This window comes from Canis aureus, chromosome 35, assembly GCF_053574225.1.
Source record: "Canis aureus isolate CA01 chromosome 35, VMU_Caureus_v.1.0, whole genome shotgun sequence".
NCBI classification, from domain to species: Eukaryota; Metazoa; Chordata; class Mammalia; order Carnivora; family Canidae; genus Canis; species Canis aureus.
The window spans coordinates 28410341-28421253 of record NC_135645.1 but is presented as its reverse complement, the minus strand read 5'-3'; positions in this window follow the sequence as shown (position 1 = coordinate 28421253).

Below are 10913 nucleotides of genomic sequence, written 5' to 3'. Positions count from 1 at the left end.
TCCATCCACGTTGAAGCAAATGGTGGGTATTTGTCATTTCTAATAGCTGAGTAATATCATTTCTTAACTAGTATTTTAAAGTGGCTGGTGAGGCTGTTGCTCAAGTTTTTACCTTCTTGGTTTTAGATTCCTTACCTTATAACTCTACCTTTGGTAACTGCTGGATGACATTTCTTTTGTTAGTTTTGATTAGATCCATTTTATAATTCTACTCTGGCTTGTTTATTTTTTCTTATTTGACTTTGAATGCAGATTTTTTTCTAATTTCACTTTATCATGCAACTTCAAAAAAGGATTATTTTGTTTGTTTCTTTTTCTGCTCTATTGAAGGCTATCTCTTGCTGGTTGAGAGGATGTTCCAGTCAAATACTTCTCTGTCTGTATATGGTTTTTGCTTCTGTTAGAAATGTCCTTTCTCCTTTTTCTCTTGTCCTTGTTGTTCTTAAAAAAAAAAAAATTCCCATTAATCCTTCAGGATTTAGTTAATCATGATTTCTTCTGAGAACCTTCTGCGACTCTAAAAATGTTTTTCTGTTCTGGCTTAGAACCTCATTTCTTACTAATATAAAACTTTACAATAGAAGTTAACCACAAAACAGTAATTGAATATTTTAGTTTATTTTTGTAAGTAGATTTAAATTTTTAAGTGAAAAAATATATCTAGATATTAACAGTACATATTATATATATATATATATATATATATATATATATATATATATATATATTCAGCCTCAAGAATAGTGTCTGGAAAGTAGTAAACCTTCAAAAATTTATAAATTGACTTCATTCAGAGGTACTAGGTCATTTTCTCTGAAGTTCTTCACCCAGTGCAGATGGCCAATTGTTTTACCATCATTCTACCATGTGTCCAGAGCTCCAGTGGGCTTGTATTAGGTTAACAGGTATGTGCGGAAATATGACTAGAAGGTCCATTAGGTCTATTAGAAGGTCTATATCTTTTACAGCTCCAAATACTATCCATCTACATTACTAGTAATAATGATGCTATCATTTTGATTTTATAATACAAGGTAAAATAAAGAAAGAGCAAATGAATTTCCAAGTCACTTTATTTATCTGTTGCTATTTTTCTCTCTGCTCCTTCCTTCTAGCCAGCTCTCTTCCCATGTATTGGTGATTGAATGAATGTAAGATTGAAGGACAAAGTGCTCTGGGAACTCCCACAAAGTTGGTTGTATGAGAAGAGTTGGAATAGAAAGATTGACAGCCAAGTCCTGAAATGACAAGAATTTTATTTAATTTACTTTTGGTTTTCATCATTGTAAAAACACAGATAACCCTTAGGATATGCAGGTATTTCAGTGCTTGCCACTGTAAACAGATATCTAAATAATAACTAAAATGGAGAAAAAAGAACCCTCTTGCACTATTGGTAGGAATGTAAACTGATGCAACCACTCTGGAAAACGGTTTGGAGGGTCCTCAAAAAGTTAAAAATAGGACTGCTCTATGATCTAGCAATTTCACTACTAGATATTTACCCAAAGGCTAAAAATAATGGTTCAAAGGGGCACATGCACCCCGTTGTTTGTAGCAGCATTATCAGCAACAATCAAATTATGGAAAGAGCCCAAATCTCCATCGATTGGTAAATGAATAAAGAAATGGTATATAGAGGCACCTGGGTGGCTCAGTCTGTTAAGCGTCTGCCTTCAGCTCAGATCATGAGCCCTAGGATCCTGGATTAGAGCCCCACATAGGACTCCCTGCTCAGCGGGGAGCTTGCTTCTCCCTCTCCTCCCTATTCATTATCTCTGTCTCTCTCTCTCAAATAAATAAAATCTTAAATAAAGAAATGGTATATATGTGTGTGTGTACGTATATATATATATATATGTATATATATATATTCACATATACTCAGTGGAATGTTACTCAGCCGTCAAAAGAATGAAATCTTGCCATTTGCAATGACATGGATGGAGCTAGAGAGTAGTATCCTAACTAAATAAGTCAGAAAAAGACAAATATCACATGATTTCACTCATGAAGAATTTAGGAAAGAAAACAAGCAAAAGGGGGAACAAAAAAAAAAGAAAAGAAAGAAAGAGAGAGAGAGGCAAACTAAGAAATAGACTCTTAATTAAGCTAAAGAACAAACTGATGGTCACCAGAAGGGAGGTGGGTGGGGGATGGGTGATATAGGTGACAGGGATTAAGGAGGCACTTGTGATGAGCACCAGGTGGTGAATAGAAGTATTGAATTACTATATTGCACACCTGAAACTAATATTACACTATATGTAACTAATTAGAATTTAAATAAAAAAATTAAAAAGCAGATTGGAAGAGAATAAGAGTAAATTAAAATATAAATATTTGCCAAACCATGAAACAAAGTGAAAATTAATGGATTTGTGAGAGAATTATTATGACAGATACAGATATACATAGACAGTAGTTTGATAGAAGTGTACATATGTAGATAGAAACCTCTCAGAGAAAAGCGTTAGTTACAAAATAATTTCCACAAATTAATTATGATCCAAGTTAAAGAAGAACAAGAGATAAAAATAGGCAAGTTATAGAGAAAACTCAGCCAAGAAAAGTTTGAAAACAGGGAAAACCTAAGTAATAATCAAAGAGATATGCGTTGAAATATTAGTGAGATATCATTTCTTAGCCACCATTCTAAACAAAAATAGAAAAATTCACCAATATAAAATTTCAGACTGGATCGTTCATAGGAGTGAAAGTAAAACGGTAAAAATGCTTTGGGAAGCCACTAAATAATATTTAATAATGTGAAACAAAACCTATTCTATAACTCATGAAATACACTGTTACGTATAAACCCTAAAGAAATTCTGCAATGTGAATGTATGTGTTGACATATATTTTCAAATGTCATCCAGAAAATAATAAACTAAAATTATATGCAACATTAAAAAATGTCTTAAAATACAGTGATGTAGTATAAAAGTATCAAGGAGCAACATTCACACATATCAGATTTACATAAGGTTTCTAAACATGCAAAAATAACACCAAATATTTTTATGCTGCCATATATAGGTTAAAGTTATACAAATATAATCGGAGTCATAGACAGCGAATTTGAGTAATGGTCATCTCTAAAATAATGCAAGGAAATGGGGTCACTTTGTGTAAACAAAGGAAATGCCAGCTGTATCTGTAATGTTTTAGTTATCAAACTCTATGTGGACACGAGTATCTGTTATACTGGTCCCTATGCTTTGTTTACACAAAATAATTGAATTAAAAAAATGACAGGAGAACACTGAGTCGGAAGCTCATATGTGCAAAGTAAGTTTGAATTAGGGGATCTGAGAAGACAGTGAGAACCCTGAAAAAGCAGCTCTGGGGAGAAGCATGAAGAGCTAAAGGTGAGTAAAAGAGAATCCACATAGGTTAGTAGAAGATCCTGACCTAACACGTGGTTCCTTCCACCGAGGGGGTAAATATCCATAAAAGCAAGACATTGCAGTAGCCCAACGGTTCTCTTCACCTTCCTTTCAATACAATCTCCTCTCTGCCCCCGCACTGCTCCAGGTATCCCTGCAGGTGGGCACCCAGTGGATGCAAAACAACGGGACTAAATGACAATTGTCTGAGGGTGAGGCTACTGCTCTTCCGCAGAGGGGAAGTCAGTCAGGCAGTCCAGACAGCCAGGAGAGAGTGGGATGTCCCTGATCTCTCATCTCATTAGGCAAGACCAACTAAGGATCTGTTTACTAAAAAAGTGAAACTCAATTAAAATGAGGAATCATGCAAGGTAGGGGCAAAATTAATGAAAAGTGCTTTGACTATTTTTAACTTAAAATTGCCCTACACATCTATTTTAATTTTAATTATATTAAAATGTCTCGACTATAAATAAATCATCCCTACTGCTTGAAATTGTTAACCAGGTAATAGATCCAAAACTAAGATATCACTGTCAACTAGAGGTAGATTATCTTAATTGCCAGGTCTTAAAATTTGAATCTGCCAAGGGTCAGATTCACTTTCTTGGAATAAAATATCTTTATTAATTATGGCATTCTATTACCCAAAGTCACAGGACATGTTGTTTTCAAAATGACTTCCTCAAATTCGTACAAAAATTAAGAAATAAAATAAATGCAAATGAGAACAATCAAAGCTATAAATTAACAGTAATTTCAAATAATCATTAAAAATGATCACTTTCAAAAACAACCCAAAAAACAACTAAAGTGATATCATTTTAAATTTAGAATATATACAGCTTTCCAAGTCAAACTCTTTCAGTGTCTCCAGAACAATTCCGCCTTGTGTCGCTGTGATTCTCACTGTCCTAATTTGTGAAATGCATGTAGTAGTCATTCCTACCACGTGAATGGTGAAAAGTGAATATGAAAACACGCGGAGCATTATGACAAGTGCTGGACCTAAAATAAGTCATCAATAATTGCTGGCTATTTGTAATTATTATTATTAACATACATACCTTAGAATGCTTCTTGTTTTGTGAATAAGTTACCGTGAATGGAAATTGTGCAGATAACACACACGTTAGACTTCTTTTTTTTTTTATGTCTCCAGAAGGTGAATTACTAAACACTTAACATTAAATATGAAGTTGCTTCCTGAGTGGAATTCTAGAATACAAAGAATGTGTGTGAAAGATAAATGTTCTTTATTTGTCCTTTAGATTCCTTTCCTAATATCCTTTGCTAAAGGTCTTTTGCTTTTGACTAATTAATGGCTGAGATTGAGTTCAGATGTGAAAATTATATGAAGTTAATTTTAGACTCTCTTGAGTCTTCTATCTGAAATTCATTACCATCTATCTGGTCAGGAAATTCTTTTGCTTTACAGACGAGTCTCATAGTTACCTGTTGCTAAAAATATTTAGTGTCTTGGGTTATCTTCCTTTCTGTGGAAACTGTTGCCTTTTCTTTTGTTAAAGGGAATCTATTGTTAACACTTCTTTTAATTTTCACTGATTCTTTTGTCAAATTACAAATTACAAGTGGAGATGAGTTGCTAATCAAGCTGCCAACCTCCAAGGAGGCTAGCAACGTATAATGAGTCATGCTAATTCTTTTCTGAACAAAATTTCAGAGAACACACTTAAAATACAAAAAAGCTGTACTTATTTCCACATCCATCATCTATTTCCTACATCAATCTTTTTTAAGGTAGGTGATTGTGAATCATAATAAAACTAAGCAGGACCTAGCCACGGCTAAGCATGTAGGTCTGATATGAAATCGGCGCTATCAAAACTGAATAAATAACACTTTTGCTCCTTACTTTCCTAAAAGATTAAAAAAAATGTAATATTTAGTTACACACACATCAAGTTCTTCCTTTTTGCAGGAGAGTATGTAATCAATATTACTGTGGCAACAGTGACATCAAAAACCCATGCACTCGGGCAGCCCTGGTGGCTCAGCGGTTTGGCAAAGCCTACAGCCCGGGATCGAGTCCCATGTCGGGCTCCCTGCATGGAGCCTGCTTCTCCCTCTGCCTGGGTCTCTGCCTCTCTCTCTCTCTCTCTCTGTGTATCTCTCATGAATAAATAAATAAAATCTTTAAAAAAATTAAAAAAAAAAACCTATGCACTCAAAACTCACGATTTTAAAATAAAAATGTAGGGCTGGGCCACTAGGGCCCACACCGCCTCCATGGGTCTGGGGGTCTGGACTCTATCTCCTTGGGGGCCTCACGTATGCTCAGTGGTTAGCTTGTGTTTGAGCAATAAAGCCTGGCAGTTGTTTGTATGCTAAAAAAAAAATAATAATAAGACAAAATAAAATAAAATAATAAATTAAATTAAAATTTAGTAGCCTCCCCTTAACCATGGTTTTGCTCTCCACAATTTTAGTTACTCACACCCGACTGCAATCCAGAAGCAACGGTCCTCCTTCCAACCTGTCAGAAGGACAGCTGGTGGCCCACCACTACGTGCCTCCGTCACTGACCTCCCTTCATCCCCTCACGCGGGCATTTTACCATCTCATGTCGTCACAACATGAAGGAGGAGTACAGTGCAATAAGGTATTTCGAGAGGAGGAGAGACCCAGCATTCACATGACTTCTATTACAGCGTACTGTTAACATTGTCCTACTTTATTATTAGTTGTTGTCTCTGTCTTCCTGGGCCTCATCTGTAAGCTAAACTTTATCTTGGGCAGGAAAGTAGAGGAAAAACCTAGTAAATTCAGGGTTTAGTATCATGTGCAGTTTTAGGCATCCATGAGGGATCTTGAGGGTCCCCCCTGCAGATGGGGGGAGGTAGTGTTGCAGCTCAAGAAAAAGCTGCCCGTGGCTCTTCTGAGCCGTCAGTGTCAACCGAAGGCAGATGAGTATGCACCGAGGTTTAAAATTCCAAGATAAATTATCAGACAAGACAAATCAAGAGGGAGAGTTAGAATAAGTCTTCAAATTAGAAAGGCAGGGCTCAGAAAATGAGTGGCGATAAAACAGAAAAGGCTGAAACCAGTGTTATTAAGCCATTCTCACAAGCACCAGAAGTCAAAATAAGGGATTGAGAAGAGATTTTAGATTTACAGCCTGTAAAATTTTTAGCCTCTATCTTAGTGGACTTAGCAGGGTAAGTGGCTCAATAGTTGATTTTTAAGTTAAACTAGAGAGACAGAGCCTCAGACCTAAAAGGAGAGGCCATCGGGCTGTTAAATGGCTGATTAATGCCTGTGATGGAAACTTCTCAGCACCCAGCCTGCCAGCTGCAAGCTCATTTTGGACCATGTAACCCATGGGTTACCCCAGAGGGTGGTGACTGTGGACAATGAGTGCGTCTGCTTGACAGCAGGAGTGGCCTGGTCCAGGCACTCCTCCCCAACAAGGAATGACGGATTGATGGAATTGAGTGGGATCCGGAATCAGCATCAGTTACCAGGCTGTCGTAGCAGGGCTGGTCTTGAAAGAGCAGAAATACCAAATCCATTTTGGGAGACACTCATCTTTTCTGATAAAAACCAGTAGATCGGCCCATTTCAAGGATTGTGAAGCAAGATTTACTTCGTTTGGGTAAAAAAAAAGTCTGTGATGTCCCTGTGTTCATATAAACTTAGGACTTCGGTGCTGTTTTATAAATGTCTTAAGGTTGTGCCCTATTCTTTCAAGTTGAGGCCTGGGTTGGGAGGAGGAGGCCCCGGTATTGGAAGAGCGAGGAGTGTTCCTCGGCGTTAGGCAAACGTGCATGGTCTTGTGATACAAACAGATGCTTTGGTTGCAAAATTACATACGTTATTGTCTTTTGAGCAGTTGACAAAGGGACCCGGTGAGGACGAGCTAGGACAAAGGGACCTGCAGAGAGGTGAGAGGGCAGGTTCTTTATTTCATGGCGAAGCAGAGGACATTACAAAAGAATCAAACGCCATCGCTGATGTTAATTTGGAGTAACCCCAAATGTACCGATGTTGAAGGGCTTCCGAAGTCATTTATTTCATGAGGAGCAACAAGTGACACTGAATCGAGATTCCCTCTAGTGTGGGCCGCTTGTGTGTGTGTGTGTAATCCTGTGACACTGTACGTGTTTTCGATGCCAATCTTTCTGAGAAGAGGACATGTTGAGACAGGAGATGGTGAAGAAATCCTACTAAGGCCAGAAAGGACTTTTTCAACATCTCTACTATTCAGATCAGGTGGGGTGGGGTGGGGGGTGCTGTCTTATGCATGGTAGGGTATCAGCAGCATCCATGGCCTTGAGCAGCTAGGATGCGACAGACCTTCCCAAGCAGGTGTGACAGCCAACCACGTGTCCAGGCCCTGAGCAGAGCCTGTGGGGTAGGGAACCAGCGGGCAGGCGTCATCAAGAAACAGTAAGGGAACAATGAGAATAGAAATAGGTTTGGGTCTGTTAATGTGGAAAATATGCACATAGGATGGCAGTTATGACTGTGACTCTGTGCTCCCCCGGATTTTCCCTGAGCCACTACTGGTGGAGCTGCAACACGGCATGACCACCCGGCCACACGATGGCCCAGCAATTCCAATCTTAAATATTTATCAAGAAAAATGACCATTTTCCTCAAGAATAAAGTTTACAAAAATGTCTATTGCACCTCTCATCATAATAACCAAAAACTAGAAACATGCAAGGGGTGCACCTATAGAAGAATGGGTAAATAAGCGGTGCTGTAGTTATACCATGGTTTACCCCTCAGCAATTAAAAAAAAAAAAGAGGATCTGCTAATATACACACAACACACATGAATATTAAACCACACCGTATGAAAGAAGCTTTATGCCACAGAATACGTGGTGTATGCTTTCGTTTGTGTGATATTCTGGAGCAAGCAAAAATGATAAATGGTTGAAAAAATTGAAAGTGGTTGCCTCAGAGGTGGGGATTGATGGGAAAAGAAGAACAAGGAAGCTTTCTGGGATGATAGTGATGTTGTACATCTTAACGGAGGTCAAGGTTACACCTATCAAATAGTATTGTTTTGTCATCGTATGTTCAAAATAAGAGAAAGAGGCCTGAACAAATGGTGACCTCTAGTAAAGACATACACAGTGAAGTATTTTTGCAAGACACACTATACATCGAATCATGTTGCAAAACATCAAAAAATAAATGAATTGCTGGACGAAGAGATGAATACATGGGAAAATACGTGATAAAGCAGGTATAGTAGGCTATGATAGCAAATTCTAGGTGTGGAAGGCTGGTTCCTTGACTCTTACCTGGATGTCATCAGGTGAATTAATATCTTTGAGTTTCAGTTTCCTGAAATATTAAACAGAATCATCCTTTAAAAAGAATTATTATGAACCATTGAGGTAAAACATGTGCGCACTTAGCACATTATGGAGGGATCCTTATGTTTTCATTGTATCTAAGTCTCATCTGAGTTCTGGAGGGTATATATTCCTGCTTCCTTCTTTCTTGGGTTTGGGCTGGAATGAAAATTACTTTATTCTGACTTTCTTGTTTAAGAGTTGAGGAACAACCACGAATTTTTCTCCTAATTGTTTTGTCTCTATACTAAAATAAATATATATTGACAATTGTTTTGTCTCTATACTAAATATATATATATATTTAGTATAGATATACAGTATGTATATATATATATACATAGTATGTATATATACAGTAAAGTATCATTTGTTATCTTTTTCCTCCTTTTAAATTTTCTCTTAGTATTTCTAATCCCTTTTTGTCTTTCACCACTTGAAGCTCCTTCCCTTGCTCTCTTTGTCTACTGGCAAATTCCCTTCCTTGATTAATAATCGCTGCAATTGTGCTGACCAGGGAAAGTAGAGCATCTGACTTCTCCATTAAAATAATTTTAGAAGATTTAAATATTTCTTTTAAAAAACTATTGTCCAGGGGCCCCTGGGTGGCTCAGTTGATTGAATGTCTGACTCTTGGTTTCAGCTCAGGTCATGATTGTAGGGTCCTGGGATGGAGCCCTGCATCAGGGTCTGCACTCAGCTCAGAGTCTTCTGGGGATTCTTTCTCTCCCTCTTCTTCCCTCTGTTCTCTCTCTCTCTCTCTCTCTCAAATAAATAAATAATCTGAATAAATAAATAAACAAATAAAATATCATCTTAAAAAATAGGATAACATATCTTAATATCAGGAAAAGATACATGATTTGATAAATTTTGGGGAGTCAAACAAATAGACATATGTAAAAAAATAAACTGGATTCCTACAACAGATTGTGTGTAAAAAATATTTGAAATAAAGAAAATATTTCAAGGTGAAAAATAAGTCATAAAAATATTGAAAAATATTTAGAGATATTTCTTTTATATTCTCAGTTTAGAAAAGACTTTCTAAATATGGCACACATTAAAAAACACTAAGAGGCACCTGTGTGGCTCAATCAGTTAAGGGTCCAACTGGTGATTTCGACTCAGGTCATGATCTCAGGTTTGGGGGATCAAGCCCCATGTCAGCCTCTATGCGGAACATGGAACCTGCTTGAGATTCTATCTCTCCTTCCCCCTCTGCTCCTCCTTCCCCTTTTCCTTCCCTCTATCACTCTAAAAAAAAAAAAAAAAAAAAATCAAAAGCTGAAAATAGGGCAGCCTGGGTGGCTCAGCGGTTTAGCGCCATCTTCAGTCCAGGGTGTAATCCTGGAGACCCAGGATCAAGCCCCACCTCAGGCTCCCTGTGAGGAGCCTGCTTCTCCCTCTGCCTGTATCTCTCTGCCTCTCTCTATCTGTGTCTTTCATGAATGAATAAATAAAAGCTTTTTAAAAAGCTGAAAATAGGACTTCATAAAATCATAAGATATTTTAGAAAACAAAATTCTTGGAACTTATACTATAGCTATACCAGCATATGTGCAAAATTAAATATATATATAAGGAAATTAATTGCTGCATTGCTTTAAATATCAAGTGTTTAGAAACTAAATAAGTACTTATTAATAAATATTAGCTAAATAGATAATTATAAAATTAAAAAATATAATTATAATTCAAAATATAATTTCATAAACTAGAATGCCGTACAGCTCTTGAAAAACAATGTAACTATATAAAGAGTATTTTTTAAAATTTTATTTATTTATTAGAGAGTAAAAGAGAGCACCCACCAGTTGGGGGGAGGGGCAGAGGGAGAAGGAGAAGCAGACCCCCTGCTCAGTACAGAGTCCAACTTGGGCTCTATCTTGAAGCCCTGAGAGCATGACCTGAATGGAAGGCAGACACCCAACCAACTGAGCCACCCAGGTGCCCTGAGAACCCATTGAAATTATTTCCAAAATATTTCAAGTAAGAAAAAAAAAAAGATGGAAAATGTTATATTTTAAGCCACTATCTGTGTAATTATGTGTTTCCATGGATAGCAGAGCTTCTTATTTCAGGGCCATGTGATTCATATGAATAGTGGACAGGCATTGCATGGTGCTAAGGTTGTCCTGCCATATGCCCCTATCCTGACCTATGGCATAGAGTCTCTCTGGAAGGATAT